This window comes from Triticum aestivum, chromosome 6B (assembly GCF_018294505.1).
Source record: "Triticum aestivum cultivar Chinese Spring chromosome 6B, IWGSC CS RefSeq v2.1, whole genome shotgun sequence".
NCBI lineage: Eukaryota > Viridiplantae > Streptophyta > Magnoliopsida > Poales > Poaceae > Triticum > Triticum aestivum.
In genome coordinates, this window is record NC_057810.1 from 394,835,724 (window position 1) to 394,844,188 (window position 8,465).

General features: G+C 45.4%; 1 non-coding gene across 1 annotated transcript; it reads left to right on the forward strand.

Annotated features, from left to right (window-relative positions):
* The first annotated feature begins 7,014 nt into the window (after nt 1-7,014).
* TRNAP-UGG (transfer RNA proline (anticodon UGG)) lies at nt 7,015-7,089 on the forward strand. Its single transcript has one exon. It is a non-coding gene; the product is annotated as a tRNA-Pro (tRNA).
* Nucleotides 7,090-8,465: the final 1,376 nt, after the last annotated feature.

Consider the following 8,465-nt stretch of genomic DNA (forward strand, 5'->3'; position numbering starts at 1 on the left):
AAATAGCTTACCTCGAAGGCTTGACGCTGCGAGCTGAATCCGCGATCTTCGGTAGCGGATGCGGGAGCCTCGGCGCCCTTCAACAGCACCCTCCAGGTGTCTTCGTATGTAGTGTCGAAGAGCCTGCTCAAGGTCTAGTGCTGTGCCGGATCAAACTCCCACAAGTTGAAAGCCCGTTGTTGGCACGGGAGGATCCGGCGGATGAGCATGACCTGGACTGTGTTGACAAGCTTGATCTTCTTGTTCACAAGGTTTTGGACGCAGGTTTGGAGTCCGGTCAGCTCTTCCAAATCACCCCATGTCAGGCCCTTCTCTTTCCAGGAGGTGAGCCGTGTGGGAATGCCAGATCTGAATTCGGGGGCCGCTGCCCGTTCAGGGTCACGCGGCTCGGTGATGTAAAACCACCCCGATTGCCACCCTTTGATGGTTTCCACGAAGGCGCCCTCGAGCCATGTGACATTGGGCATCTTGCCTACCATGGCGCCTCCGCACTCCTCCTGCTGGCCGCCCACTACCTTTGGCTTGACATTGAAGGTCTTCAGCCATAAGCCGAAGTGGGGTTTGATGCGGAGGAAGGCCTCGCACACAATGATAAACGCTGAGATGTTGAGGATGAAATTCGGGGCCAGATCGTGGAAATCCAGGCCGTAGTAGAACATGAGCCCCCGGACAAATGGGTGGAGTGGGAAGCCCAGTCCGCGAAGGAAATGAGGAAGGAACACTACCCTCTCATGGGGCCTGGGGGTGGGGATGAGCTGCCCCTCGTCTGGAAGCCGGTGAGCAATGTCGTTGTGCAGGTATCCGGCTTTCCTCAACTTTTTGATGTGCCCCTCCGTGACGGAGGAGGCCATCCACTTGCCTCTCGCTCCGGACATGGCTTTGGAAGGTTGAGGCGAGATGTGCGGACTTGGGCGCTGGAGCTCGAGTACGCGGAAATGGATAAGCAAAGGAGGAAGAAGGCGTAGGTAATAAGGTGGATCCTTATCCCCTTATATGGACGGGCGAAACTATGCGTCCCCACTAGCCTGGTAAAACTCGCTTATCTCCCAAGCGTCGTAATCAATGGCGCGGTTGGGTTACCCATGCCCATATTGATGAGAATCCCAGAATAAGGGGACACGATCTCTGCTATAACAAGACGTGCCAAGGAAACCGCTTCGCTAAACGCGCTGAGGTGGGACAGCAAAAAACGATTCAAATAAAGGCCTGGCCATGGTGTGATGTCACGCCACGAAATACGCTAGCAGATCTGTGTAAAGATTGTTCTCTCTACGGTGGTATGTGGAACTTATTTTGCAGAGCCGGACACTATCCTTGTGTTCAAAATCTTCTATGAAGTATTCGGAGGAGGAACCCGCCTTGCAATGCCGAAGAAAATATGCGCGCCAGACTCGTCGTCATTGAAGCCTGGTTTAGGGGCTACTGAGGGAGTCCTGGACTAGGGGCTATCCGGATAGCCGAACTATCATCTTTGGCCGGACTCCTAGACTATGAAGATACAAGATTGAAGACTCCGTCCCATGTCCGGATGGGACTTTCCTTGGCGTGGAAGGAAAGCTTGGCGATACGGATATGTAGATCTCCTACCATTGTAACCGACTTTGTGTAACCCTAGCCCTCTCCGTTGTCTATATAAACCAGAGGGTTTTAGTCCGTAGGACGAACAACAATCATACCATGGGCTAGCTTCTAGGGTTTAGCCTCTCTGATCTCGTGGTAGATCTACTCTTGTACTATCCATATCATCAATATTAATCAAGCAGGAGTAGGGTTTTACCTCCACCGAGAGGGCCTGAACCTGGGTAAAAACATCATGTCCCTTGTCTCATGTTACCATCCGCCTAGACGCATAGTTCGGGACCCCCTACCCGAGATTCGCCGGTTTTGACACCAACACCCATGCATTCCGTTATTTCCATAACTATGGATTGATTGTCCCTACCTAACTAAATGGTAGTGGTCTAGGGAGCGCAATTGCTAGAGAACGGGAGAATGAAGAGTAATGATTTAAGCAAGAGCAGCCGGACGGACTACTATAGTTAGTCTAGTGACTACCATAGTCTTTTCTTTCTTTGTAGTTAAGTCATAATGTTTGGTATAGCAGCCTTTCCGAGCGAGTCTCTGGGATCTCCTGTAAACCTCCATGATGTGGTAAAGGGAGGATATTAGGGGAAGCAGTGACTGGAGATTCCCCTGCGGAGAGCCGGATGAGGGGAGAGCCGGATGAGGGGAGACCCTCAAGTCCGGTTCGGAGGGCGGGGATATCCCGACCCTACTATCATTATGCCTTTGCAATGTTACTTGGTTCAACTCCATTTGTGACCTTTTCTCGTATGTGGGACTCTCTATCTTCTTGGGTAGATTCTAGATCATCTTTCATTTTGTTAGTGAGTAGTTTTCTTATTAATAAGTCAAGTCAAGAGTAATAAGAGAACTGTAGGAGCTTGACAGGACGGCTTGGTAAGCAAGCTACCTATTATGTAGGCGCCAACTCCCAGTTCTTTCTCTTCTTTCTTTTTGATTTTTTATTCTCGTTTTTTTACTAAACGTATAATCTCCTTTTCGGGGAAGGGATAACATAGACGGAGGCACATGTAGACAGATACAGACTTTTTCAATCTTTTGCCTAAGCGAAGTAGTTGATCCCTCCGAGGTAAGGGCGAATCGAGACTGAAAGCTACTAATAAAATAGCATAATCTGAACACATAGCTGAACACATAGTTTAAGTAGAAACTGTTAAAGCTCCCTGGTCTTGAAACGGCCGACTTTGGTTCAGCTCTCGGGGCCACCTTACACACTAATAAAATCGTCAGCTTCCTTCCTCACTCATCGCCCTCACTTTAAGACAAAAAATCCAATTCGATTCAAAGATCGGAATCATACCTCCAGCGGGCAAGGTCGGCTCAAGAAATGGAAGTTGTGAGATGGAAAGAAAACCACGAAAAAAGAACCGAATTAGGGATCAATCCATACGCGGCTTGCCTTCTCCCCTTCCCCATAGTAAGCCAGCCAATAGAATAGTACCCTAACTTAAGAAGTTCTCTTAGCTAGCGCATGTCCATTAATATGACCACCGCATGCTCCTGCATGAGTTTCATGAATGGTTTGTTTTCGAATCCTATCTCTCTGGGGAAAGGTATCTTTTTTCAATTCGAACAACGGTATCCCTACCTGGCAAACTATCGTCGTTTTCGAAGTCCCTAGTTTTGTCCTCTGCTGTAGTATTTCGGTTAGTAGACGGCTTCCTTCATCGGAAATCTAGCCAGTGCTTTCCATTAGGTGTGCAACGAACGATAGCCGTGCTTTTCTTCTGATTCTGATTCAGTCCAAAGATAGAGACAAAAGAAAGGTAATTATTGAATCGGACTTGGCTTCTTTTTCGGCATGGGCACAGGTTTGGTAATTCCACCATTAGCAAAGGTTTAAATGGTTGACGGTATCCTTGGCGAAAGGCACCTGGTGAGAGTAGCTGCTGCTGCTGTGCTACCTCCAACTATGAAGTTCAGCACATGAACAATACAGAGTACTTTGTTTCCAAAAACAATACAGAGAACAAGACCACAAGAAAACAATTTAGAAGAACTACTTTTAGGCAGTAGCATCTGGACAACAGGCTTAAAAGCTTCCAGAAAAATGATAGCACAAACAGCCGAAACAATTTTCCTAATATTTCTTTAACTTGACCTTTTTGCAGTACATCTAACAGCATATAGGGGAATGCCTTTTTTATATTACATATGCACCAAACCAAGCTATTCTTAATACTAATTCCTTTGCATAGATACTTTCCAAAGTGCTGAGAATAGCAACAGAGAGAAAACGCTGCAGAAGATATCACAATTGAATTACTAACCTGGTACTTGTTCATAGATTTTCTAGCATCTTCAATAAGCTTTGATTCTTACTCAAGTAGTTTGGTTTGTAGTGTAGTTTTTTTTCTTGACTCTAGTAGTGTAGCTAGCATGCCTTCCGTTCCTTGCTTGCTTATGCACTTTTGAATTAAAGACGACCTTTCAATTCATTATTGACTGGATAAAGTAGTATTAGTTAATATACGCTGATTCAAACAAATCAAAAATAAGAGACAGTCCTTTTCGATACTGTATGCTGGGACAAACCTGTAGGTGAGCACAAGCACAGCCAGCCTTCCACCTCTTTATACTTATGTTTAGCAGTGTACCTGGTCTTACTTCTTTTTCAGTTTACGCTTGTGTCCCAAGCTTGCAAGTTCGAAGAAGACTATTGTATTGACCTGAATCAAGTTGTTTGCCTACCCACTGTTATGTCTTAGCTAGGAATGAGCTGTGAACAAAATAGAAATAGTTGTTACTTGAGTCGATAATGACTTTGTGTCGGTTTTCTATTTTCTATAAATTGGACTGGTACCATGTATTGTAACATAAGCTTTTATATAAGAGCTGAGATGTAGTTAAGATTACACTGGATCCTCTCTCTGTTTTGTTGCTTCCTTCCATTATCTCCAACAACTGGTATCAACACTAGGAACCTTCATGGTCAGGGTTGATTTTCTTAGACCACTATGAACACTTGTAATTGGTTCTTTCTACTTCAGGCATGGTTCTCTCTAGTTAGTGGAAGAGTGTACAACATAGGGATTGGTATCAGTCACACATTTAGGAAAGAAAGTGAAAGGGGAGGGAAAGAGCGGTTCGAAGGTCAATGAAATGATAAAAAACCACCAGGTCGAGTTCGCTTCTCCCTTCCTTTTGGTGTTTAGGATGTGAAGTTTATATAAAAAGAGAGGAAAGGGGAACTGCGCTAAATGGATAATTTCATCCTGGTGATGGGCTATTCCAATGGGCATGCATCTGAGATATGGGCTTTGAGCGTAGGAACGCCCACCTTTACAAGAGCTTGGTTCTAAGATTGTTTGCGCGCAGGCACCACTACTATTCTGTCTTTTCTTGTTATGCATCCGGTCCTAGAAATCTTTTTTTTCTGACCAGAGGAAGAGAAATAAAAACGTCACTTCGCTCACCTTGCGGGACCTAATTAGGAGCTGATTGATTTCTTTAATAGATATGAAGATGCCTTGAATGAACCCAAGCAAGCCGAAATAGAATACTATAAGTATGAAGTTGACATCTATGGTTTAACTGGAAACATCTCTTTTCTATTTAGATTTTGCCAGTGCCTCCCTTTGTGGCAGAGCAAGCGCCTTGACTAAGATAGATTGACTCTTTCATTCTTTTTTTTATTTTATTCTGGTTCCAATCGTTTGAGGAAAACCCCCTTTGGCATCAATGAAACTCTGTTATATAGGAGTCCAAAAACCTCATTTCGTTTGAGAGATAGTGGAATTTATTTTTTCAACACGTACATCGACGAGGGTGTCGATGACTTGAGTGAGGAATGGTCATGTGCTAGAGGTCGTACCTTTGGAGTAAGACCTCAACAAGGGGGTGTGCAGTTTAAATGTAAATGATGAGCATGGAGAGGCCAAGGTCATTTGTAATTAGGTGTGGCTGATGCAAGAAGACTGGCGAGCTGTCCATGGTGAGAAAAGTTGTGATGCTACTGCAGGGGGCATCCTGGTGTAGTTGAGGGCGCAGAACTTCTGTGCGGGTACAACTGGCACTTAAAAGACCTTCCGTGTAGATGAGTTCTCTTGAGTGAGACTAATCGAGTTACGAAGAAACCTTTGCGATGGTGCTGTGCAATTGGGTTCTCTATGGAAGAACTTTGTTGTGGGGACCAAGGGGTCTTCTTAAGAAGAGTTGCTTTGATGAAAAGAGTGTAGCCATGATGGCAAGTCAAGGTGGGGCCCTGTGAAGGCAAGCCTTGTGTATGTTGGCATGATGACGAGAGAAAGGAAATGCCCAGGAACAATAGCTGTCTGTAGCACACCCTGCAATGACTTCGACCAGCGGACCAGCCTACCCTATGCCATGACCTTAGAAGTTCGTACCCCATGATATTCAATGACACCCGTAGACATTTGATCATTCATACCTCACAGCACGCTTTCTTTCTTTTTTTGGACTTTGAATTCCAAGCGAAGGAAGCTCAGTGAAAGATAGACTGGGATTTGACAGCAAGAAGAAAGCAATCATAGTACGCGGCACACACCACTGACGAATGAGATAGACGTCCCAAACCAACACAGGTTCAAGACTAAGTGCAGAACCAAGAATGTCGTGGATAGAAAAGTGAGTGCTTCCTCGAGCTTCATGAAGAAAGGGTCCAAGGACCTAAGCGACAACCTCTACGAAAAAGAAAAACCTATATATAGATAGTGGTATGTGTTCGCTGACACAAAATAGACTTGGCTCGGGGCAGAACTGAGTGGCTAGGCTAAGTTCCCTAGTCTTCTATTGGCCTACCCACCCCTACGACATGGAGGCGCTTACCCTTCTCCAACAAGCGTTCCACCACGTGGCGATTGATTACCGCTTTCCGTATCAATCTGTTCCAGACCAAGCCCCTTCTCTGATCGGGGGAAGGTCATTCTAAAACATCAGATCTCCCATTGATGCTGATCAAAAATAAGTTTATCCACCTAGAATATATGATAGGTACCGAAAGATTGGATGTCATTTCTCAATACCAGGTGGGACGAGCAGCCTTATACCATGTGTAGCCACACTCTAGTGTCCTTTTCTACTTCGTTGGACAGATCACTTCAGAAAATCGTATAAAAATCAAGCAAGAAAACGGATGCGCTAATGCGCAACGGCTTTCGCGCTAGTTGCTCAAAATATTGTATAAAAATCAAGCAAGAAAAAGGTTCTGGCAGGCTGCGTGGGACTGTAAATCCTCTTTCGCTGGCTGGGCCTTTGGACTCGAAATCCAAACGGAGTGAGTGGTTCGATTCCACTATCAGAACAAGACTGAACGAAATAAAATGCAAGTGAAACGAGACGAGAATCAAATTGTAGGCTTCTTTCCTAAAAGCGGTGGTTCTCGCCTCCCCATGCCCAAAGCGGGGTGGGCGACAGCATTGCGGTTCTTTTCTTTATCGATCGGGTAGATCCATATGTTCTAAGGGGGGACGAGGTGTAGCGCAGTCTGGTCAGTGCATCTGTTTTGGGTACAGAGGGCCATAGGTTCGAATCCTGTCACCTTGATGTGGTATTCACACAATGAGGCCGAAGTGCAAAGCCCCGCAGCCTATCCGTGGTCGCGAAGGCAGGGGTATTAAAAGTGAAACTTGGCTTGCGTGTGCGCGCACACAAAGGAGACTGAGTTGGATTGCAAAGCCTCTCAGACGGAAGGAACCTGTTTTAAAAACCCCTTTCTACAATCTTGAGAAATCCCACGCAAGCAACTACACGCCGCAAGTCTTCGGTATTGTTCGCAAGGAATTTGAAAAGATTGACTCTGCTTTTTTTCTTTTCGAGCATGCCAAGCCTCCAGTAGAGCGGAGTTCTGTGCATGAAGTAGGCGCAGTTTACAAACTGGTGAATGGTCAAATGAATAGGCTCGTTTCATCAGGGGTAACCAAGGAGTAAGAATGATTTGATAAAGTAAACATTCCCTTTGAGTGCGGTTCCTTCGGAACAAGCTCTTCCCTTTTCAGATTGCTTCTTTGGGCCACTTGAGCATCGACTGGGCAAGGTTGGATTCCCTCTACTTCGGGTGGCTACTATTTCTCAACAATGTTTTTTCATTTGATCCAATAGCCTCCATTAGATAGGAACAGCTTTGCTAAATACTGAGAACTCTCAAATAGAATATGAGAAGGGAAAGATCCTTTACATAAGGAACTATTGATCATAGGCGTACACTCTGAAAAGAATTGAATGAAACTCTCTTGTTTCGTCAACTTTGATATCATTAGCTGTCTCTGTAGCTGGCTCTCATGTCTGGCGTTCCAAGTAAAAACTTTTCAACTAGCTGGGTCACCGCTGTTTTAAACCCTGACTTGGAATCAGAGCCATAAACGAGTGATTCGGTCGGACGGACGATTGAGTTCTTAAAGCTTGGATCGGCACTTATTGTGTTGAAACAAACACGCTGTTGCTAGCGCCCTCAACGCTCTCTTCGATCCTTCGCAAACATAGCTCCTTCTACGGGAGATAACTTTCGATCACTTTCATCTCAATTCATTTCATTGGCTGGTCGAGTGGATGATTAGACACAGGCGGAGTATTCAAGTTGTCCCTACTTCAAGTTGTCCCTACTAACTAACGGGTCTAATTATCGCTGGGTCACAGGCTCCTTCGAAGCAAACATTCGCAGCGCCCCTCGCATTCAAGCTCTTCCTTTGTCCTGCGGCCTGCCCTCTAAGCAAAAGCAAGATCTAGACAAGAGTGAAAAGCAGTCAGAATATTAATAATCTAAAAAGGCCTTCCTTGGTTGTGTAGCTAATCCCCCTCCTTGACAAGAACATAATTTTTGCATCTTCAAACTGGTTATGGGTGATACCCTCATTCCCCATTAACTCACTAGAAAGCCCTTTGAATAAGCCTCAGGAACACCCATTCCTTTCGGATCAGGGGGT